General features: G+C 44.1%; 1 long non-coding RNA gene across 1 annotated transcript; it reads left to right on the top strand.

The window, feature by feature from the left end:
- Positions 1-126: 126 nt before the first annotated feature.
- Positions 127-21,333, top strand: LOC308458826. Its single transcript, XR_013977706.1, has 3 exons — positions 127-195; positions 9,390-9,513; positions 21,081-21,333. It is a non-coding gene; the product is annotated as an uncharacterized lncRNA (long non-coding RNA).
- The last annotated feature ends 4,310 nt before the right edge of the window (positions 21,334-25,643 follow it).

A 25,643-nucleotide genomic window follows, 5' to 3' on the forward strand; every position in this document is an offset into this window, starting at 1 on the left:
AACCCAATTGACATTTGCTCCAATTCAACTGGAGGGTTGTGTTTGGGGAAACTCCCTTGAAGGCATGAATAGCTCTTGTGTCTGATCTGGATTCGGAGCAACTGAATATTTCAGTCGCAAGTGATGCAGCTGAGCAGACCACTGTAGCGGGTCAGGGAAGAAAAGATTCCTCTCTTCTTCCATGGCCAACTTATTGTGAGTTTTCTGGGGAAAAGTGGAATGGAAGAGGCAGGAGGGGCCTGGGAAAGGGGTGTGGCCTGGGATCAGTACCTGGGGTTTAGAGGCCAGGTGTTCCCCATACCTGGAAGGTGTCAGAACAGGAAGATGCAAGGGCATTGGCAATGAAGTAGGTTTGAACATCGCCCATTTCAATTTATTCCTCCAGGAGCAAAGGAAAGCTCTGTCTCTTTGAGCAGTATTATTATTATTTTATTTAAGCCCCAGCCACTCTGTATGCTTTACTAAATGGCAGGGTGATTATCTAGAAGATGCCAGCCAAGCATCTGATTTTCAACACCTCATTTATTGCTTCCAAATCTGACCCAGTGATATTTACGTGCACACAAGTGAGGGGTACTCCAGTTACTGAGGTTGCTCAGTTTAACGCGAGAGTGTTTTGAAAAACAGCACGGATGCCTCAGCTAAAAGGAAGCCAAGGAAAAGCTAGGTTGAGTCTTGACAGGAAAAGTAGTCAACATTCCTGTTGTTTTACATGTTTTTAAATATGCTATTTTATATTTAATTGCATTGTTTTATCGCTTTCATGTTTGCCATCCTGGGCTCCTTTGCGAGAAAGGGCATGTGGCGTTCGTACAAAGCCCCCGGTTGTTTCACAGACTAGTGACCTGTACACCACTATTTTATTCTTCCACTACCGCCAATTTTGTGGGGGGGAAACCCAGGGCTACCAAGTGAACTACTGAGTCTCAGTCAGGTAGAGTTAACAATGAAGATTAAACTTTATTTCAAACACAAACAATTTTTAAAATATATTTGAAACGCTGTCACTCTATTCCCTCTCAGTCTTGTCCCTGTCTCTAACTCACTCTGACTCCTCTATCTCCCCTCCCAAAAGAACCAACCAAACTAACTGTCAAAACCTCTGGGCTGAGCCTCAAAATCAGGTAGGCTCCACCTCTGGGCTTTCTTATTGGTCAACCTATTAACCCTTTCTCTCCCCCAATACAAACGTATCCCCAAATAATGGGCAAACGCCACAGGGCAATATATAGATATTTGTTATTATGGGTTGCCTCCAACTAACTTATAGCTCCACTGAAAATTAAAGGGCTTTAATCATGTCCATTCATTTCAGTAGGTCTGCTCTGAGTAGGACTTACCCATGGGATACAATCCTATGGGTACAAAATGCATGTTACAATTTAGCAATTGACCTAGGCAAGAAAGTTGGTGGAAGAAGGGAAACATAGCTTCAAACCTACTTATTTTATTGTATTTCTACCTTTCTCCAAAAGGAACCCAAGCAATCAGAATCCAGGAAGATGCCAAATAATCATCACTATAAATATGGGAGAGACTGACTAATTTGGCGGCCAACAAAAACAGGGCTGGGATATTGTTAAGGGCTGGCACAGGCAAGAGCAAGCGCATCCCGCTTCACTGATTGAGGTGAAATGGGAAGTGCCGCCTTGCCCTGCCACTGCCACCACTGTACCTGTTGCTGCCACTGCTGCTTCTGCACCAGGATCAGCTCCAATTTTGGGTGTGATCCTGCTGCAAGAGCTTGTGCAATTTCAACTGATACTGGTGCCACTTCTGCACGAGCAATGGGGCAGGCAGGGTGTCTGCGAGGCTGCTGCTTTGGGGACTTCAGCCACCTCAGTTCACCTAATGGCTGAGCCATGTCTGTGCGCAGGACACCTAAGTCTCGGGTCTTTTGCACTGAGCCCAAGATCTCCTGCCCCTTTCCCCCTTTTAATACTTTTTAAAAAAAATGCTTACAGGACAGGTGGACAAACTGCAACATGCAACACCAGTGAGACCCCACCCACCCACGTTCTTAACTTTGGGGCCCAGAAAATCCTGTTGGCTCAGAGGAAGCCCTGACAATTTGCCCCCACCCCCGGAACGTTGGTCTAAATGTGCACCTATGCATATAAAACCAGCACATGCAACCTTTATGCAAATTTGTGTCATGGGCTTGTGCACCCTAAGTCAGTTAAAGACCTAATAACACCTCTGAACATGATATAATAATAATAATAATAATAATAATAATAATAATAATTCCACCCAAGCATCTCCAGTTGCTAGCTAGAGGCTCATCCTCACGGGACCCCTTCTGTTTCTATTTAAGCTACGAGGTGAAGGTTAGGAGGTGCATTGCTGGTTGGCAATGGGCCAAGTAATCCTGGAATGATCTTTGGTTCAGCAAGTTCAGCAACATCTGTCAGACTGTTGATAGGTGTACCAGGCTCAGATTCTGGAGATACATCCAAGTTGGTGGGACTTAACTGTATGAAAATTTTTCACTGGTGGTACGCTATCTCCCACTTCTAGCACCTGTGCAACTGAGAGCTCAGTAAATGCCGTAGGACAAAGCTTTCCCAACTTTTCATGTTGGTGACATGCTTTTTAGACATGCATCATTTCGTGAAACAGTGGTTCAGTTTTCCTAGCAAGCCAGAGGTTAAACTAACCCCTTTCCAGCCCCAGGAGGAGAGCAGGGAGCGTTTGCGCGACACACCTGCACACTGCAACCAAAACACTAACGTGCCGCGACACACAGTTTGGAAAGCTCTGCTGTAGGAGTTGCAAAAAGCAAAGCAAAACAAAAAACAGCTCCCAATTCCCTGTCTATGTTCAAGCCTATTATATTTTTCTGCATAGCCAGAGATTTACAGTACAATACCCAGCTGCAGTCCAATGTGATACGGTCTAGGAAAGGTATCGTCACATTATATTGCTGCGCATTTGAAGTGGTGTGGTTGTTTCTTCTGCGAGTTTCAGGTGTAAATGGCTGGTAATATCCAAATCAATCTTGATGTGGGAGAACAGAAAGCATAGAGTAAGTATGGGGAGTCTGTAGACCTCGGTATGTTGCTGGACTGCAAGTCCCATCACCCATGACCAATGGCTATGCTAGCTGGAGCTGATGGGACCTGAAGTCCAACAACACCTTGAGGGCAATAGGCTCCACACTCATGGCATAGGGATGACAAGTTTCCCCACAGAATTACAGTAGTACCTCGGGTTACAGATGCTTCAGGTTACAGACGCTTCAGGTTACAGACTCTGCTAACCCAGAAATAGTACCTCGGGTTAAGAACTTTGCTTCAGGGTGAGAACAGAAATCGCGCGGCGGCGGCAGTGGGAGACCCCATTAGCTAAAGTAGTACCTCAGGTTAAGAACAGTTTCAGGTTAAGAACAGGCCTCCAGAACTAATTAAGTTCTTAACCCGAGGTACCACTGTACGGAGAGAATTAAGAAAGGGAAGAAAGGATACGAAGTGGGGAGGTGTTGTGCAGACTAGACTGGGGTGGGAGAATGTATGCATGTTTACTTACATATGGAGCTAAATAAGGAGCCCCTAAAGACATTTCAGAAAGTCGTTTAGATTAAAGCAAGGCATTTTTGTAGGCAAGGTATCAATATTATCTGTTCAACACAATAGAAGCAACACAATGACAGGCCCTGACAAAGAGAGCTGCTCCTTCTCAGCAAATATTTGACTGCCGTGAGACAGCTTGTAGCCTTACAAACTAAGGGATTTATGGTAGTCATTGGGGACTGATGTGGAGTTGAACAGAAAGGGAAAGAAATGTATACGTTTTTCAGTTTTTCATATAACCAGCTTTCCATGGCCACAAGATATATGCTATTATCTGTATCAGAACTGTCTTTTGCTACTGGGCCTAAAACAATTTGTTGATCTTGGTCTATAAAGTCCTAAGGTTCAAATATCTGAAGGACTGCCTCTTGTCTTACCTGTGAGCCTATGTCTTAAGAACTGTGGGAGAGATCTGCTCATAGTTCCACCAATATGCACAGTTCACAGAGCAGTGCCTTCTTCACTGTGGCACCCCAGCTGTGTAATTCACAAAGTTTCAGTTGTTCCCAACGTTCATTTTCTCAGGCATATAGAACTGGTTGATAACTGGGTTGCTGCTGGATCATCTGCAGTGTTGGTAATTCCCCACCCCCCATTTTATATTGTTGGTTTTGTGAGTGGGTGTGCATATCTGGTCTATTGTTATGTACTGCCCTAGGAATTCTTGAGTTAAAAGCCAGGATCCAAATTCAGTAATAAATAAATAATATGTTAATCTAACTTCTATTATCATATCTGCCCCCACACATTTACCTAACTGTTTCAAACATTTATTTCTCCTGAAATGCAAACCTAATGCATGTTTACTCAAAAGAGAAGTCTAGATGTTTGCTATGATTACCAGGTGGAATTGGGTTGTGTGGATGTCACAAGGTCGTAACACATTTCTTATTTTATTTATTTTTCTAAAGCATTTTTATACTGCCTTTCATCATATCAGATTTTAGGGCAGGGAACAAAAAATAAAACATGAGAAAACTGCAGATAAAATTTTATAACAGACCAAAACCTTTTTTCCTTTTCCCCTTTCTTCAAAAGCAGAGGGCATGCACATTGCTTCTGAAGTAATTAAAAGTCACACTTCCCTTTAATTTCCAATCTCTATATTTACCTAATATCTATCTACATACAGTAAAAATGCAAGAATGTCACCATGTTCAAAAATTGGTCTTAAAATCTGTAGGAAGTTCTGCAGCAGAACCCAAAACACGTCCTCATCAAGCAAAGTGTTCCTTATATTTCTGGGAATTTTAAGATCCTTAGTTATTACTGTTGCTTGAAGAGCTTTTTTAGTAAACTTTCAAAGGAGATCGCCACTCCACTCCAATGTGTTTTATTACAGAGCTTCAGTGTCACTATTTTATTCTGTGCATTTTTTTCTTCTTGCTCCTTCTTGAAGCCTGTGGTGACAACATGAGTAGCTTTTACATATTTGATAACTTATTTAGCTCTTCTATAAATCCTTTGAAGGGTGTCCAGTTACATGAAGTCACTAAGAAGTAAGTTTAGTCTATGAGATGCACATCCTATTGCAGTAATATGTGGGTACTTGTCCATTGTGATTTCCCATGCAGCTTTCATATTACCTGCTTTGTCAGTTAGCAAAGCAAATACTTTACTACTCTCAATTTTCTTCTAAAACTGTACATATTTCACTGCTGATATACTCTGCAGTATGCCTGTTCTCGCCAGTTTCAATGCTTCTATAATAGACTGGTTGAGGTGTTGTTGTCACAAAGTTGATGATTCCTTCTCCCCAAACATTTGTCCACCCATCTGTAAGTACTGCAAGACATAGTGTTTCACTGATTTTTCCTTGCACAGATTCCATCACACGCTCATGTTCTGACTCCAAAAGGGGTTTGATCAATGTAATGGTTCTAGGGGTTGCTCGTGCGTAAGCCGGTGCAAACACCTGGCTGGGTTGCCTGAGTGAACCTTTCCTGTCTGGACAGCCACTCACCCGTGGCTGTCTCAATCGCTGGCAGAATCCGTCAGTGGGCGTTTCTTAAACTTCTTCCAGCAAAGAAGCTCTTTGACGCCTAGTCTCCTCCTACTCACTCTGCGCGAAAGCCTTCTGCGCAAGGAGGGCGTAGGCAGCGGAGGACCTCTACTCTCCCCGCTGGTCCCCGGCAAGGAGTCATGGGACCGCCTCGCCGCTTCCCCCATCTGCCCCCCTTCTCCACTGGTGCTACGCTGATTCTCTTCCCCAGAAGATGGGCTGCCTCTCCCAATCCCGGGACGCTCTCTGGAATCCCTCTGGATTTTGCTGTCTCCCTCCGGCACTGATGGCAGTCCCCTGACAATCAAGGAATGTCTGCTTGGCAAATGATATGATGGTCTTAATAATTTAAAAACTTCCTGCCAAAATGCATTTTCAGTTATTGACAATGCTGATCCAGAAGGATATATTGCTCTTGCAAGGGCACGATCAATTTTCTACTGATTTTCAGGTGTCATTTTATCTTTAAATGAAGATATGGTGTGTTTTTGTGAGGCAGATGGTTTGCAACACTTCTTTACGTGAAGAAACAGCAGCAGAAATAGTATTTCTGGAATTAGAACTCTGGAAGGAAAAGCTACTTGTACTTTCATTCTGGTCATCATCATTTAATTCCATAAAGTATTTTTTAATGTCTTTAGGGCACCTCTGGCGTGCAAGAATGTGTTTTGTCATTCTTGTAGCATTGGAAAAGAATATTTCTTCTCACAATATGTGCAAATTGCATCTTTGCTCTCAGCAGAAACTGCCTTGTGGAAATGTTTCCAAACTCTAGATGTTGGTCTCACCATTTTACTGAGAGGAGAAAAACCAATTTACTGACCAGACTATAGATAAACATTCTGCTGTGATGGTGAGGAACTTTAATAGGAATCATTTAAGGGCTACAAAAAAGAAACTAATTTGTCAGACAAATTTACCCTCTTACCTGTCAGTTAAGGCCTGAGAGGAGGACAGAAAGTATCACCGCCTGTATACCAACAATTACTCAACTGTAGGAGGTTCGAGGTACACGAGGAAACTAAACTGGAGGCTTTTCCATGAGGAGCCCCCTAGTGCCACAAATGCATATTTCTCCTGTTTGAGAACTGCATATAGAAGTACTGTACACTGTTACTTGAATTCTATTCCAGCATTTGCTTGTCTCCAGCTGAGAGAACTTGCAATAATGTAAGACTTTACAAAAAAGTCTCAGAAATATTTCATTAAGGTCTTCATGTTATACAGTTTGAATACCATGTCATAGATATATTGTTTATCATTGAGGAACTGTTGGTTGAAAAGACTTGTGTACGCTTTATAAATGAAAAGAAGGCTAAAAGCAAATCTCTTAATTGGAGTGGTTGAAAATATAATGGAATTTTAGATTGATTGATTTATTTTTTAAAAAATGAGTATGTTTCAGGAATTTGGTTAATTTCTACTTTCCCCTCTTTCAAAGATTCTAAGCTGCAGTGAGGTTTTGCAGTGATTCTGAGGTCATGCAGAGATTCTAAAGCATTTGAGGTCATGCTGGATACTCTTCGGAAACACGCTGTTCCTACATCGGTGACAGTTCAGCTCCTGTCCTGAACATTTCAACCATCATAAAAACAACACCCCCCACCTCCAGTTAGTTCTGATGCTAGCAAACCCCAGCTAAGTTTACAAAGTGAACCGGGCATTACAAGCAAATGTAATTCAGGCAGGCTGACTGAGACGCTACCAGTGCCCATTCTTAATGTGAAGAGACCTTTCAGACAGCCAGTATTTTGTGGGAGGGATTCAAGCACACATGTAAACTTTAGGTTTGTGCAGTTTAAGTGGATTAAAGTACTCTGCTGCTATTTGCACAAGAGAGTCACTTTTTAAAAAAAGAGAAGAAAAGAAAACTTTTTAAAGGAACTTTTTTTCAGTCAGAGTGCTGTATTCTTTCCTGGGCAGCCTGCCAAGAGCCACATGCAGTGGTGGGAGGGGCCAAAGGCAAAAAGTGGGTGGAGCTGTGAATGCGGTCCAGTTCTGAGGTCCAGTGCCGAGGGCCTTCTGGCGGTTCCCTCACTGCGAGAAGTGAGGTTACAGGGAACCAGGCAGAGGGCCTTCTCAGTAGTGGCACCCACCCTGTGGAATGCCCTCCCATCAAGGCAATATGTAACTTGTGTTTAATCATTTAGTAGTGTCCAACTCTTCGTGACCCCATGGACCAGAGCACGCCAGGCACTCCTGTCTTCCACTGCCTCCCACAGTTTGGTCAAACTCATGCTGGTAGCTTCGAGAACACTGTCCAACCATCTTGTCCTCTGTTGTCCCCTTCTCCTTGTGCCCTCAATCTTTCCCAACATCAGGGTCTTTTCCAGGGATTCTTCTCTTCTCATGAGGTAGCCAAAGTATTGGAGCCTCCGTTTCACGATCTGTCCTTCCAGTGAGCACTCAGGGCTGATTTCCTTCAGAATGGAGAGGTTTGATCTTTTTGCAGTCCATGGGACTCTCAAGAGTCTCCTCCAGCACCATAATTCAAAAGCACCAATTCTTCGGCGATCAGCCTTCTTTATGGTCCAGCTCTCACTTCCATGCATCACTGCTGGGAAAACCATAGCTTTAACTATACGGACCTTTGTCGGCAAGGTGATGTCTCTGCTTTTTAAGATGCTGTCTAGGTTTGTCACTGCTTTTAAAAGACATCTGAAGGCAGCCTGTTTAGGGATGTTTTTAATATTTATTGCTGTGTTGTGTTTTTAATATTCACCTGAGAGCTACCCAGAGTGGCTGGGAAATTATTATTATTATTATTACTACTACTACTACTACTACTACTACTACAGAGGGGCCCAGATGCATCTATACATATATGTATAGCAGATATGTAAATTTTATGCAATTCTGTGCAATAGGACTGTGCCCCAAAGGCCTTCAAGCGCCAAACACTCCTGAGATATTTCAAAATGCTCAAGTCTCAAGTTCCCCACACGTCCCAAGAAGCTACGCAGATGATGAGCCCCTGATGTCTAGGGCAGAGAAAGAGCAGAGCTCTATTAAATAGGAACCCCCAGTTTTGGGATTCTCATTTGGTACCATTTGGTACCGCAAGCCTTATGTTTCGTGGAGCCCCCCAAGCTGAGTAACTGAAACATCAAACCGGGGTTTGCAGTTAACACCCCCAAATCCAACATTGTCTGATTCACTCCAAACTGGTGCCAAAATTTTGCACTCGTTTTGTGCTGCGAACGCTGTCTTTTGCACTGCCCCCCAAACTGAGTAATTGATACACAAACAGGGGGTCACAGGTACCCGCCCCAAACCCAGCATTGTCCGATTTGTTTCTATCTAATAATGCTGAAGAGGAGCTTGGAAGCCAGTCTCTGCCTGCCTCTTGTTTCTCCTATTACTGCTTGAGTGTACAAGGAGAGTCCTTGTCGCTGACGATGGACTCATTCGGCAGCCTGAGGTTTTGTAAACACAAACCAGCTCCCTGACATGGGTGAAGTCACGTAGAAGAGGGACACTTTCCTGAACCTTGGGTCATGCCCAGGGCTCTCTCCAGAGGAAGCCTGTTGAAACCAGAGGGAACAGCACACAGCATACAGAGGCAGGAACCTGAGCCAGTGGCAGTGAGGAAAGAGCGGCTTCAGTCTGTTCCCTGAGAGCCCAGGACAAACACAAAAAAGGAGCAAGAAACAAGACCGTGTGCTTGTAACATATTTAGCTGCATCATTGACACATGTGATCGATGCACGGCTAGAATTTGAACCCACTGGACTTTCCCTTCCAAAAGGCAAGTTCAGGGGAGCGATGGCAGGCCACTCTCTTGACTGCACTTTTTTGAAAACGTTTTCATTCAGACAAAGACCACCACAAATGAACAACCACACCCTAGGCCAACCCCAACCTCTCTCGTCACCAAAGGAACACAAGTGAACAGCAAAGAACCTGCACAAGCAACGCTGACACCAAACCCTACATATAGTAAGTAAAATAGAAACATCGCCACCCGACCCCATCCCCACCCATCTTTCCCCCCCCTCTCCACATCTTTCCCCTTTTCTTCCCAATGTCTCGACAAATGAAACTGATTTGTAAAAATGTTACATGGGAAAAAATATATACGAGAGAGAGACATTGCACACACTTTTGTAAATCAAGAAAATCTTTAATAAAAAAGGGGGGGACCACGTTTTCATTCAGGGCCAAACTGGATGCAGCAATAAACATGTCTTCGCTTTTAATGTGCAGATTTGTTTGGTTTAAAAAAAAGCTCCTAGCACCAAATGAATGGCGAGGGGAGGGTGCTGATAATAGTTGAAATCGCAGGGAGGGGATTTAAACACCCCCCCCCCCTCTTATGGACTTGAAGAAAACCCCTCTTCTGAAGATGATGCCAATGGCGGTTTTCCTCCCCATGCAAATAGCAACTGGGGAGAGGGGGGTTTTGTCAGGGCAACGGAGGAAAGAGTTAAATCCCACTCCTTGCTTGCTGTCCACTGTTGGAGGCAGGATACTGGATCAGATGGAGCTGTGGTTTGATCAAGCAAGGCTCTTACTTTGTTATATGAATATTACAAGCAGGGCCAGCCCAAATGTGAGGTGGCTGCTTCATGCAATAAAAGCCGGGGGGGGGGGAGAGAGGGAGAGGGAGAGGGGAGAGAGAGAGAGAGAGAGAGAGAGAGAGAGAGAGAGAGAGAGAGAGACTATGGTGTAGCACTGTTGGAGGACATAGCTATGCCCACAAAGGAGAAAAACGCCTTGGTTCTGATCTTGACTACAATTAAATAGGGCCAACTTGAGAGCAGAATCAAGGCAAGCAGTCACACAGGGGAGCAATATTTTTAAGGGTGGCAACAAAGCAATAAATAATCTTGTAGCAGGCATCCTCCAGGGCACCGAAAAGGGACTCTGGGTTGCATCACTTTGATTGTACTGCACTTAACCAGGGTAGCAAAATGTCCACAACTAGCCCCAGGATTAAGACTACATTCCTGTACACATTCACTTATAGGTTCCACAGAACTCAGCGGCACTCACATCCAAATGAACATGCATCTGCCTTGGTAGAGCATGAGACTCTTAGTCTCTGGGTTGTGGGTTCAAGCCCCACGTTGGGCAAAAGATTCCTGCATTGCAGGGGGTTGGACTAGATGACCCTCGTGGTCCCTTCCAACTCTACAATTCTATGATTCTATGTATAAGGTCAGGCTGAACATGTGCTAAAATCATTCCAAATAGTAGCCATGCAAAAATTAACCCTTTTACTTACATTTTTGAGATATATATATATAGAAGGTGCAGCATTTTTATCTCTCACTTTGGCATTTTCCAACACAAAGCCAGAATTTCCATAAAGTAACATTCTAAATGAATTAAAAGGGGAGTGAAAGCAGGGAAAGAAGCACACCCCGACGTCTTGGATTTGCACACAAAAAATTCGGCTGTTGCTTAGAAGCTCTCTGGACCCAAAGTGAAAGGCTCACCCTCTGAACCATTCAGCTTACAAGAACTGGAATTTTCCATAATTATGTGTGTCACTGTGCTGATGGAAAGCTACATAGCTGTTTCCAGAAGGGAGTACCACTCCCTGGGCAGGGCAATGGTATTACCTAGGAGGGTGCTAAGAGGCAGGGGGCAGCAGGAGGGCACTGGAGGTGTAAATGGCTATCAGATTTTGAAAAGCTTGTATCACTGGCTCAAGTTCATTGGTTTTATTGAATTAATTAAGCTAAATAGTTTTAATTGTATTTTGAATAAATGTGCAATTTAATGTTACAGTGTTTAATTTTATTGTGTTATTGTCTTCCTTAGTGGGCCATGCAAACCACTGTTCTGAATGTTTTTAATGGGGCAGGGTAGTATAAGGTTACCAGATTTTTTCAATGAATCCAAGGACACTTTTCAACTTCCTACTAAACAGATGGATTTTGTCAGGGGACTGATTTGTAAATCCAGGGACTGTCCCCGGGAAATGGGGACGTCTGGTAACCTTAGGGTAGCAGGCACTGGGGATGAGTTTATAGAGTCAAATTCAACATGTCCAAAGAGGAACTAACTCCAGTTCACAGTCACCCCTTTTACAGTTCACATTTTGTTCACAGTTCTATTCAAGTTCATCCAAACCATTCTCAGTGATTTCTTTTTCAACATTCAGAACGTGACCGCCTGCTGTGCTGAAGTCTAAAATATACTTAAGAAGGCTAACGAAACATCAACACACACACATACAGAGCAAAAAACATGTTATGTATACAGTGGTCTGCGGTTGCCTGAACTTGAGTCTGGACTAAGGATTCTGAGCTCCTGTGTTCTGATTCGATACATGATGTCCAATCACAGAACATTTCAGGACATTTGGGCCTCTGCCATTGGCCCTTGAACTCTGAGTCATGATTTGCAGCTTGGAAGTTTAGACAGCCAATCGTGTTGGGGGTAGGAGTGGCCTAGGCCTTCAGTTATGTATATAGGCAGTTGCTTTGCCCCTGTTTCCTGGTTATGTAGTTCAACAAAGGTTCTTGCTGTCATCGTTGTGTCTTGCCTCGTGGGAACCCACCTATACTTCAAAACGCATGTAAGAGAATGAACTTGGAAGATGAATCAGAAACCATTCAAAGTCATACCCTCAGATGAACTCAGTTCACATTCAGTTCACCTGGAAATTATGGAAATCACTTTCAAGTGTAGCTCAGAGCTTTTTGAACTAATTTGGTGAACTTTGTTAAATCATAGTAGTTCATTCCAAAGACCTCTCCAGGGTCTCGGGGAGGCATTTTCCTTCTGCATCAGATGCCATTTGATCCTTTTGTAAAACTAGAGCTACCAGGAATGTCCCTTGGGGAATTCTACATGCTAAGCATTTGCTCTGCCCAGCCTTCCTCTCCCTTTGGCCAGTCCCCGTTGTCAAACTTTAGACTGTAAGTTCCTTGGAACAGGGACTTGTCCTTTTTCGGGTTTCACGCTGCAAAACGCCATGTGCACAGATGGTGCGACATCCATCATCGTCCTCATAATCCAGCCATCTGTGAACAGGCGGAACATCTCAAACTCACAGCGAATAGCAGATCCAGCCTTTTTAGGTTGGCAAGAACCCGCTTCAGGAAGCATTATTGCTGTGTACTGGAAAAGGATTCCCTTTTGCTCGCTGAAGCAATTGCTTCTGCTTTTATTCAGGTTTTCTTTCCACGACTCTGATCGTTTTCTTACCTTGCCCCATTGCAAAATGTTTACATAGGTCAGTGAACTTACACCATCCCTGCGGCTTTTGAAACAAAAACATGTTTCTTTTGATGTTCCCTTACAGGGAGACACATTTTATTTACTGATCCTGCGCCGCCCCCATCTCCTTGCGTTGTAGGCTATGTTTCCTTCTGGAAAGTGTGTTTCAAAAAGCCTGCAACTCAGAGTGAGCTTCCCAGGGTGTGAATGAGCATGTGGCATATTCTGAATTCCTTTCCCATCTTGGATAACACTCTTAAGTATCTCTGGAAAGAGACGAGGCTTCTTTTAAATCAAACTCTGACCTCTTTTACTAAGGGTCGCTTCAACCGTTAAATGCAGTTTCCAACACAGAAGGCATTTTCTTGTGGGGTGTAGTGAGCAGAGTGTCATACGAGACTTGGATTCGAAAGCTGTGCACTAATCACAGCGATGCGTTTGGGGCGTTAAACTGTATGCCAGACCCCACTAATCCCTGGATCCAGCAAGTGTTAAAATATAAGGCAGGCTAGCTTCCTGATGAGGTAATAGCCTGGGTGATGAGCCATTAAGGGGAACAAAGGAAAGAGGTTCTGGGTGAGATGGCAAAAGGGTGGGGTCCCTCCTGCAACTTACAGGTAATTAAAAGGACAAAGCCTGAGTGTAGAGTTGAGTTGTAGTTTTTTATAGTAAATTTTGTTGAGGTTTATGAAAGGAAATACAAAGCTTAATATAAAGTACCTTTTTTTATCCAAACCATAGCATTAATCTAAATAAAATAAAAGCATAGAGAGAATTGGGGGGGGGGAGAGAGAGAGAGAGAGAGAGAGAGAGAGAATAAGAAGTAGAACAGATATTAAAAGAGAGAGAGAGAAATACAGTTAAGAAAATATAGAACTTCCGATGTCTGCCCACTATATATAAACAATATTCACTTAATCCAATATAACACCCAGCAACACCACTTTCTATAAACAAACATTATCTTCAATCTTCAAATCCAAACGTCATGATTTCATTTTCTTTTTCATGAAAAAGGTTTATGAGAGGTTTTCAATCTCTAGTAAATGTTAACAATGGCTTTTGTTTGATTAAGCATGTCAATTTCTCTGTCTCAGCTAAATCCGTTAATTTTTAAAACCACTCTTTCATTGTTGGTAATGACGAGTCATTTCCAGCTTTGTGTATATAGAAGTCTCAGTGCCATGATTATATACTGAAGTAAAGTTCCATAGTCCTTTTCTAACTGTTGAGTTGTAGTGATCTGACCTGGAAGGAAAGCAGAGAGCTGGAGAAAGAGTGACAGAGAGCAATGTTTGAGAGTTAACTTGAATTCAAAGCTGTGCCTATGGGAGAAGCAAATGCCTATTGGGGTGATTATGCTGTAAAGCAGAGACATCACCTTGCCAACAAAGGTCTGTATAGTTAAAGCTATGGTTTTCCCAGTAGTAATGTATGGAAGTGAGAGCTGGACCATAAAGAAGGCTGATCGCCGAAGAATTGATGCTGGAGGAGACACTTGAGGACTGCAAGAAGATCAAACCGATCCATTCAGAAGGAAATCAGCCCTGAGTGCTCACTGGAAGGGCAGATCCTGAAGCTGAGGCTCCAATACTGTGGCCACCTCATGAGAAGACTCCCTGGAAAAGACCCTGATGTTGGGAAAGATGGAGGGCACAAGGAGAAGGAGACGATAGAGGACGAGATGGTTGGATAGTGTTCTTGAAGCTACCAGCATGAGTTTGACCAAACTGTGGGAGGCAGTGGAAGACAGGAGTGCCTGGCGTGCTCTGGTCCATGGGGTCACGAAGAGTCAGATACGACTAAACGACTAAACAACAACAACAAATGCTGTAAACCCCAACATCATAGGCTCAGATTGTATAAATGTGTAAATACACCATATCATAAAGACACCACAAACTCTGCTGTGCTTCATTTCCAAACCCCTGGAATTTCTCACTGCTCCAAGGTTGGCATGCTGTGCAATACCTGTTTCTTAGGCTCATCAGCCTACCTCACAAGGTTGTTGGGAAGATAAATAAGCCATTCCTTCTCCCCAGATTACCCTCAGAACTTGAGATGGGTATTTTATGGATCTTCAACATTTCTCTCACAAAACTATTGTTCTGTAGTGGAAGTCATTCTGACAGTTAAGTGCTTCAGTTTATTTTTTATTTTATTTTATTTTAAATAATATTATGTAGTGAAAATATGTAGCAAAAGCCATTGTGGCCATTATGGCCACCCAGTGGGAAGCTGCAAATAATTATGATTTCTTAATAAGTGTAGCGGCAGCAAAATAGATGTGATCTACATTATTTTCATGAGTTATTTTTCTAAAGGCTGAGCAAAAAGTTTTCATTTCCCCCCTCCCCCCAAAAAAGCACATTTCCAGCAACTGGCTCCTTTTCCCTAGTGATTTTTTTCAGCAGTCCTGTGGAAAAGTTTGCTTATTTCAATTGCCTTCACTTGCCCTCCCTCAGCTACCTTCACTTGTTCTGACTGACTGTGTAACACACACCCCAACTTCCAAACAATCCTGGGATCTATAGTTTACCCCCTCGCAGTTTAATTTCCAGAATCTCCAGTTGAGGTTGGTAATGTCTGAAAGCCTGGAGAGCAGCTGCCAGTCAGTGTTCAGGGTACTGAGCTAGACGAGTCAACGGTCTGCATAAGGCAGCTCCCTATGTTTCCATGTGTACATAATAATATAATAATAATTTATTATTTATACCCTGCCCATCTGGCTGAGTTTCCCCAGCCACTCTGGGCGGCTCCCAATCAAGTGTTGAAAACAGTACAGCGTTAAATATTAAAAACCTCCCTGAACAGGGCTGCCTTCAGATGTCTTTTAAAGATAGGATAGCTGCTTATTCACATCTGATGGGAGGGTGTTCCACAGGGCGGGTGCCACTACCAAGAAGGCCCTCTGTCTGGTTCCCTGTAACCTCACTTCTCGCAATGAGGGAACCGCCAGAAGGCCCTCGGCGCTGGATCTCAGTGTCCGGGCTGAACGATGGGGGTGGAGACGCTCCTTCAGGTATACAGGACCGAGGCCGTTTAGGGCTTTAAAGGTCAGCACCAACACTTTGAATTGTGCTCGGAAATGTACTGGGAGCCAATGCAGATCTCTCAGAACCGGTGTTATGTGGTCCCGGCGGCCACTCCCAGTCACCAGTCTAGCTGCCGCATTCTGGATTAATTGCAGTTTCCGGGTCACCTTCAAAGGTAGCCCCACGTAGAGCGTGTTGCAGTAATCCAAGCGGGAGATAACTAGAGCATGCACCACTCTGGCAAGACAGTCCGCGGGCAGGTAGGGTCTCAGCCTGCGTACCAGGTAGAGCTTGTAGACAGCTGCCCTGGACACAGAATTAACCTGCGCCTCCATGGACAGCTGTGAGTCCAAAATGACTCCCAGGCTGCGCACCTGCTCCTTCAGGGGCAGTTACCCCATTCAGGACCAGGGAGTCCTCCACATGCGTTTTGTTTTAAGCTTTCTGGGTGCTCTTACTTTTTCTTGGCTCAGTCCCATAATCCTGCATGGGGAACCTGCTTACCTGGAAAGCAAGCCTGCATATATATATATATATATATATATATATATATATATATACTGTACACAACACCAGCAACAGGTAAATTATTACTTCTCCTCTTGTACCACCTAAGAGCTGGGGATTTTCCACTACAGTGTCATAGCTTAGGGAAATTTTTCAAAGGGCAGCAGAATCTCAAGCTATCTGATTCTAGTGCTGATAATAGTGGCACTTGATTTGCTTGACTAAGGAAGCTGTTGGCAAAAAACGTTACAACTGGCCATTTGCTTCTCTCCGCACGCATACTTTGGCTCGATTTCAACCAACGGAAGCTTTTTCCAGACGTGTTCAGAATAATCCGACAAGCTATTGCCTGGCCAAATACAGAAGCGATGAGAGCAGTTTTATTTTTTAACATTGAGAGAGCAGGATGCCAAAATGTAGCCTGATAGCCTATCTAAATAAAGTACCGCGGACCAGTTTTAGTGATGAAAGTTATATCCTGCTTTAGAAGAAAGATGCATTTTGTTCTGTCTTTGGGTGCCTCCTCACTGCCAATATTTTGCAGGAGGGATCCAGGCATATACTGGAATTTTAGGTTTGGGCAAGTAAAGTGGATTGAAAGGCTTTGTTTCCCTACTGCAACAAATTCATTTCTCTCTCTGTCTCTCTTTTTACAAAGGACTTTTTGCAGACAATATCATCACATGTTCATAAATCATCATGAATGAACAACCAGAACAGCTGGAGGTGCCCATAGCCTAACCACTACATAAATTTTGTGCAAGGAAATTGGGATGGCTGCTGAATAAAGAGGTTATCTGGAAGAGCCCTTTCTCTATGCTCTCCCCACCCAGCTCAGTAAATTAAATCCATGGAGTTTGGTGGCCGTTTTGCATTTCTAACCCTGTGCTAGATTAGGGGCAGATTATTATCTGTATCAAGGGACACGGGTGGCGCTGTGGTCTAAACCGCAGAGCCTAGGGCTTGCTGATCGGAAGGTCCGCGGTTCGAATCCCTGCGACGGGGTGAGCTCCCGTTGTTCGGTCCCAGCTCCTGTCAACCTAGCAGTTCGAAAGCACGTCAAAGTGCAAGTAGATAAATAGGTACCCCTCCAGCGGGAAGGTAAACGGCATTTCTGTGCGCTGCTCTGGTTCGCCAGAAGCAGCTTAGTCATGCTGGCAACATGACCCGGAAGCTGTCTGCAGACAAACGCCAGCTCCCTCGGCCTATAGAGCAAGATGAGCGCTGCAACCCCAGAGTCGTCCGCGACTGGACCTAATGGTCAGGGGTACATTTACCTATTATCTGTATCAAGATCCTATTTACCATCAATTCAGTGTTCAGATATGAATGTTAACATTATGGCTCAGCATAAGCTGAAAGTTGATTTACTTCGTGTCCTTATAATAACTCTTTTAAAACACACACACACAACTAGGTCACAGAAAGGGCTTCTTGGATTAAATAACTGAAATCTATTCCTGAATTATTTTAAAATTTTAGCTTTTATGAGTCTTGGCTTTGCCCATTTTATTCCTAGAAGGTTGTTCAAGCAGCTGGAGGAGAGAGAAAAAGAGGGAGGAAGAATTATATATGAAATTAAGAATTGCACAGAAGTCCAGGGCTTGTGTACTGTACCTTTGACAACTGTATGGAAGTGGGCATTTAATCAGGTTGAGCTTGTCATACAAAGGTGGGTTAAGTGCCAGGCTGAACTCCGAAATAAACTTACCTGGAAGTATTGTCCCCCTGAAGTACAGGGCCAGTCCTACCATTGGGTAGAGCGAGACTGCCACTTCCGGCAGTGGATGCTGGGGGTAGGGGCTCAGCTCATCCTCAGCCATTACTGCTTCTGAGCCCACCTGCACACCTTGCACTTCCCATCCTCCCAAGCTGGTACCCCAGCAGCAGAAATTTATATGGTCATCTTCACCACCTGCAATATCTGGAAATGCACAAGGCGAGGGAGGGAGGTGGAAGACAGGACAGCACAGGAAATGGGCAGATGGAGTCATCCGCTGTGAAGCCATGCCTGTTTTTTCTCCCACCTCCATGGGAGCAGGGAACTTGGGATGCTAGAGAAATTTGATCCCACTTCCATTTAAAGGTGTACCTACCTAATTCACACTTAATGAAATAATACGCAGATTAATGCACAGACCATCCTTCAAAATGCAAAGTTCTCCAAATGCAGTTCTCCTGCAGGGCTGGGCAATATCTGGTTTTCAACATCACAATGTATCACCAGCTAAACATTATGATATACTGATATACAGTGGAACCTCGGGTTGCGAACGTGATCTGTGCGGAAGGCACGTTCACAACCCGCAGCGCTGTGTCTGTGCATGCACGGGTTGCGATTCGGCGCTTCTGTGCATGTGCGAGCACCGAAACCCGGAAGTAACCCATTCTGGTACTTCCGGGTTCAGCGCAGTGCGCAATCCGAAATCACGTAACCTGAAGCATCTGTAACCCAAGGTACCACTGTATCTCCAGCCAAGAAATCCATAGAAAAATGCATCTACATGTGTTAAACTAGGGGAGATTGCCTTGCAAAAATGCATGTGCCGCAATATGCTCAGACCCACAAGCATGACTTGCTGTAAATGTTCATCATTCCGCACTGATATTTTTGAGAGGGAGAAACCACGGTGGAAAAGTCAGTTTGATCATTTAGACTCTCCATTAGGAGTGAGGGTCGTGCGTAGAGATCAGGAGGGCAAGCAAAGCTGTCAATCAGCAAAACTCACCTACACATTAAAAAAGGGGGAGGGGGAGGGGCAACAATCACATTTTTCCATTTATCAAAATCCTGGCTGGCTTCTAAAGAGCCATCAGTCTTCACAGCTGTCACTCTGTTCCACTTTGCCAGGCAAAACTCCTAGCTGGGAATTGAGCAAGTTACCTTGATCTAGCAGTGGTATTGACATTGGGAGGGTCTTCAGTTGGTTCGCCTGCACCCCAAACTACCCCATTGCGATGTACAGGTCTTCAAAGCATAGATCTCTTGATATACCCTTGGCTCTGCTGTATCCATGGCTCTCATGGTTGAATACTGGGGACTTCTGGGGATGATGTTTCCCAGGCTTTACACGTCAGTATACCTGGCTCTGCAGCCAAGCTCAGTCACTGTGCTTGTGAACCTCTGTGCCTTTCCTACCTACTCCAAGCTCTGTGCTACTACCCATTCTGCAATAGTTGTAGAGCTGGTATCAGCACCCTGGGCAAGGCCCACTGCTGATGCCTGCCTGCCTGTTCTTTAAATCTAGCCACCATTTAAATTTCCCACCTTAGTGTTACTCCAAGTCAGAGTGAGAAATTAAACTGACAGCTAGAGCCAGTGTGGTGTAGTGCTTAAGAGTGGTAGACTCGTAATCTGGTGGACTGGGTTCGCTTCCCAGCTCCTCCACATGCAGCTGCTGGGTGACCTTGGGCCAGTCACACTTCCTTGAAGTCTCTCAGTCTCACTCACCTCACAGAGTGTTTGTTGTGGGTGAGGAAGGGAAAGGAAAGGAGATTGTGAGCTGCTTTGAGACTTCTTAGGGTAGTGACAAAGCAGGATATCAAATCCAAACTACTACTACTACTTAGGAAAGCTGCTGTCCTCCACCACCAGGCCTCACTGAGAAAGAGGAGGTTGGGCCCATCAGAGGGCAATTTGTCCAGGGCCCTGAGTATCTTCTTCTCTGAAAGATGGGATGAATAGACACCACCCCTTTCATCCCACATTACAGAGAGGAAGAGTTTTTTAGCACTGCAGCACGAAAGAGCAGGAGGGTGTGGAATGGCAATGAGGGCGTCCTGCAGAAAGCCTAAGGCATGGGAGAGAGACCGTGGGAGAGAACATGGCTGGGGAGAAGTTTCCTGAGTTAAGAAGAGGGCTAAAGGATGAGATTGCAGTCAAATCCAACAATTCTTGCTTGTTAGTATGTTTAGGAGCTAATGACCATAGAGCTATATTGCTGATAGGCAGAGACTTAGACTGTAGAAATGTAATTGGTAGAGAGGGCTCTGTGTGATGTCATTTCCTCTCCTCTCTTGAGCGGAAAGAATTGAATAAGTATTTCCTGTTCCTTTCCCCCCTCTTCCTTTGACCGATGATGGGGGCAGACATGTCCTCCACTTGCTCCAGCTCCAGCTCATGTCTGCTTTTATTGCAAATATATTTTACCTGCATAGTTTTTACTGCTGCTGTAGCTGAGAACCAATGCCAGACTATGAGTAAGTAAATCATATTTTAAACTTACTTTACAGTCTGTTGTCTGATTCTTTGTTAAACAGGGTAAGGAAACAGGGAGCCAGCTTACTTCATAGTTAGTCTTGTTCGAAAGAAGGCTTCACAGCCTTATTCCTATGCTTCAATTTTGCTGCTAAGGATGGGGCTTTAAACTCTGTTCAACTCACATGCGTGGGTGCCTGGATGGATAAATTGCAATCAATAAAACAAGCAAACAAGTGCTGACTGCTGATGAGTCACATCAAGGCCTCTTCTTCCTGCTTACAGTTCATAGTGAGAGAAGACAGATGTTTTGTGACGTGTGTGTGTGGATATGAATTTTCTTGCATGTTAGATAGTTTTCATTAGGAATGAGAAATAGGAAAATGCAAGCAATGGGATTCACACACACACACGTCACAAAACATCTTCCTTTTCCAATATTAGAAAGGTGTGTCTGGAATTCTCTCCCTCTAGAACTATGGCCCAGAACTGTAAGATGGCAGAGAAGAAGAGGCCTTGATGTGACTCATCAGCAGTCAGCACTTGTTTGCTTGTTTTATTGAAATCCTGCCATCTTTCCATTTATACCACAGCCAAGGTGACTCAATTAGAATGGCGATGTCTCTTCTGCTTGGAGGACAACCCTCTGTCTGAAGGAGTCTTCTTTGGTGAAAGGCTGCCTTCAACAGTGCGCACTCGAACAATAGACTGAGCAGGCATGCAGGCCACCTGGTCACGATTTTCCTCACGATGGTGAATATATTTCCATTTAAATGATAGCAATTGTTTATAAATGTGCATCCATGCATGTAAATTAGCATAGGTAAATTTTGTGCAAATCTGCACACTCTTTTTGTGATGCTTTTCCTCCTTTTGGTCAATGTGTCAATCAATGGACACCTTATCAATGGACACTGAGAGCCTGTGTGGTGTAGTGGTTAAGAGCGGTAGACTCGTAATCTGGTGAACCGGGTTCGCGTCTCCGCTCCTCCACATGCAGCTGCTGGGTGACCTTGGGCCAGTCACACTTCTTTGAAGTCTCTCAGCCCCACTCACCTCACAGAGTGTTTGTTGTGGGGGAGGAAGGGAAAGGAGAATGTTAGCCGCTTTGAGACTCTTTGGGTAGTGATAAAGCAGGATATCAAATCCAAACTCTTCTTCTCTTCTTCCTTAGCCTGGTATAATTCATTCAAGGAACATGACATTTGCATAAGCTTTACACATGTAAATTCCATGGCCTGTAGGCTTCGTTTGCAAGGTCATTCCCCTGTATAAAATCCAGCAAAACAGAAGAGCCATAGTTCAGCAGTTGAACACATTATTTGCATGTGAAAAGATTCAGGTTCAATTCCTGGTATCTGGAAGGGCAGTGCGGTGAGGGTACAGCGGCAGAGCCAACCCACTGCTCTCACCACTGCACACTGCCAATCTTATTGCCTTGCCCCTCTCCGTCTTGGTTACTGGCAGCAACCTCCACATTGGGAAGCCAGATAACCAGAGCCTTCCCTCCCACCCACCCACTCTCCACCATTATTGCAATTCTCCAGGAGGTTTTGGATCAAACTTTCTTTTTCAAATGTAGCCTGCCATTCTAGGCCAGTAGCTAAACCTGCTATATCACTTCTAAGAAGAATTAAGACATTCCGGTAAACATCAAAGAGGTTAATTACACCTTCACTCCATATTCCACTTCATGCCATGTATGAAGATATCATCTCATTTCCTTTGATATTTGGCACATTCTTAATTGCTGTCATTAGCATTCCTAACATACCACTTTCTCTAGACCTAGCTATACCTGCCACTGCAATTACAGTGGTGGTGGTGGTTGTTTGTTGTTGTTTGTTGTTGTTGCTGCTGCTTTGATTAGAGGGGCAAAACCAGCTGTTATAGGAGACACAGAACTGCTTCCAGTCAAAGTCTCTTCTCTGTGTTCCTTCCCATTGACACACTGTATTGTTTCCCACTGTAAGTTTGATAGCCAGTGTGGTACGGTGGTTAAAGTATTGGACTAGGACTTATTTCAGTAAGTAAATTAAAATAAACAACATGCATGCAGTGACACTGTGCATCTTCCAGATCCCTGATAGCCAGGAATGTGAGAGGGTTAGGGTTAGGGGAAACAATGACATCACATCCTGTTAGAGATTAAAACAAAAAATACAAAAAAGGAAAGAGGCATGATGGAATGGCAGCAGTCCCATGCCTCTCTACAAAACAGTAGCTTGGCATTTCCAAAGCAAAACAATTTAATTCAAACCTACCTAAAGCATATTTTCCAAAAACAATTCACAGGTCGAAGTGCAGCTATCCTTTAAATGCGCACTTCTCTGAATTTTTCGGTGCACTTCTCTGACCAAACAGGTGCAAAAAAAAAAAGCATATATTAAGTGGAAAGCGTGCACAACATGCAATATATTATCAAAAATACCATGAAAATGCCTTTTATTGCAGAAGATTGCTTACAGAAATGTGTGTTTCAGGGGGAAATGCACTTTAGAATGCTGGTGAATTTTTCTTTTAATTCACAAAAACATGGAAATCTGGAGAACTGAACATCAGATTGGGGAAATGAGGAAGTGAAAGAAACCTAAATTGATAGTTTTGTCCCCCGCTAGCCTCAGGGCATCATGCACAGCATGTGACCCTCCAGACCAAACACGGTCAGCGGCAGACTTAGGGTTCTCAAATTTCAGCAGCGCCCTGTGCAATGCTAAAATTCACTCCCAGCCTCTTGTGCTCCATTCTACAGCATGGTTGTGGCAGCACTGTGCCCAGTGCAGCCAAAGCGGTCACGCTACCTTAAAACCACCCCACCAGTTATGTATTGTAGCCTGCCCTGAATTTGACACACATACACACTCTTCCGTTCTGGACACCCAGCCCAAGCTGGCTATTGATACATGGCAGGTGGTCTGCTATTCTGTTGGTAGGCTTGTGTTTGGCTTGGTGTGTTGCAAGTTGCCCAGATCTGCTGTAAGAACATGGAATGAAACTGATGGAAGTAAAAAATTCTTTCCTGTAGCACCTTAAAGACCAACTAAGTTAGTTCTTGGTATAAGCTTTCGTGTGCATGCACACTTCTTCAGATACACTGAAACAGAAGTTACCAGATCCTTCTATATATTGAGAAGGTGGGGAGGGGTATTACTTAGAAGGGTGGTGGGAATCGGAGATTGGCAGATAGCTGAGATGAGCCTGTTGACGACTCTTAACGACTGTAATAGGTCTTACAGGAAAAGGCAAGGGGTGAGAAGGTGAGAAATGGCTTAGTCATGTATAATGAGATAAGAATCCGATGTCTCTGTTCAGACCAGGTTTCTCTATTGTTTTAAGTTTGGTAATGAGTTGTAATTCAGCAGCTTCTCTTTCCAGTCTATTTCTGAAATTCCTTTGTAGTAAAACAGCTACTTTGAGATCTTGTATAGAATGTCCTGGGAGATTGAAGTGTTCTCCTACTGGTTTCTCTGTTTTGTGATTCTTGATGTCAGATTTATGTCCGTTTATTCTTTGGCGTAAGGTTTGGCCTGTTTGTCCAATATAGAGAGCTGAAGGACACTGTTGGCATTTGATGGCATACACAATGTTAGACGATGAGCAATTAAATAGTCCCGAGATGGTATGTGTGATGTTGTTGGGGCCAGTAATGGTGTTGTCCGGGTGTATGTGGCAGCAAAGTTGGCATCTGGGTTTATTGCAGGCTCTGGTGCCAGTGTCCGTGTTAAGTCTGGTTGTAGTATTATTGTGGGTTAGGAGTTGTTTAAGATTGGGTGGCTGTCTGTAGGCAATGAAAGGTCTTCCTCCCAGAGCTTGAGAAAGAGAACTGTCATTGTCCAGGAGAGGTTGTAGATCTCTGATGATGCGTTGAACTGTTTTAACTTGGGAGCTGTATGTGATGACTAGTGATGAGATGAGAAGTGATGTGATGAGAAGCTGCTGAATTACAACTCATTACCAAACTTAAAACAATAGAGAAACCTGGTCTGAACAGAGACATCGGATTCTTATCTCATTATACATGACTAAGCCATTTCTCACCTTCTCACCCCTTGCCTTTTCCTGTAAGACCTATTACAGTCGTTAAGAGTCGTCAACAGGCTCATCTCAGCTATCTGCCAATCTCCGATTCCCACCACCCTTCTAAGTAATACCCCTCCCCACCTTCTCAATATATAGAAGGATCTGGTAACTTCTGTTTCAGTGTATCTGAAGAAGTGTGCATGCACACGAAAGCTTATACCAAGAACTAACTTAGTTGGTCTTTAAGGTGCTACAGGAAAGAATTTTTTACTTCGACTATGGCAGACCAACACGGCTACCCATCTGTAACTGAAACTGATGGGTCAGTGAGACCAGAGTACAGATCCTGGAACCAGCAGTTCATTAATAATAATAATAATAATAATAATAATAATAATAAAGTTATTATTATTTGTACCCCGCCCATCTGGCTGGGTCTCCCCAGCCACTCTGGGCGGCTTCCGACAAAGATTAAAAATACATTAAAATGTCACACATTAAAAAATTCCCTGAACAGGGCTGCCTTCAGATGTCTTCTAAATGTCAGGTAGTTGTTTATCTCTTTGACATCTGATGGGAGGGCGTTCCACATGGCGGGCGCCACTACTGAGAAGGCCCTCTGCCTGGTTCCCTGTAGCTTTGCTTCTCGTAGTGAGGGAACCGCCAGAAGGCCCTCGGCGCTCCATAAAGACTGAATGAGTCATTTGTAGATGGTTTCTGCTCAAAAGATCTGGGTCTACTGCATCCATAACACTTAACCAGTAGCAGCCAGCGTGGGTGGGACTCCGTGGCTGAGCTGGCTTCTCAGCACTCTGTGCCACAGACAGTTATGGAGAGGTAGAGGAGCAAGACAGCAGGGAGCTTGACATGGTGTGGATTCAGCAGAGCCAATCCATGTGCTGCAACAACACCATGCTAAGCTCCCTACTGCCTTGCGCAAAGTCCCCCATTCCTCTTTGGTAACCAGTGCTCACCACTGGGAAGCCACGTCAGTAATGCAGTCCTACTCATGCCGCTGAACCAGCCAGTACAGTTGGTACTGGCTGTGATGGTGCTCTGATGGTGTTTCCTGCTTGGCAGGGGGTTGGACTCGATGGCCCTTGTGGTCTCTTCCAACTCTATGATTCTATGATTCT

Source organism: Podarcis pityusensis (assembly GCF_964106645.2).
Source record: "Podarcis pityusensis genome assembly, chromosome: 11".
NCBI lineage: Eukaryota > Metazoa > Chordata > Lepidosauria > Squamata > Lacertidae > Podarcis > Podarcis pityusensis.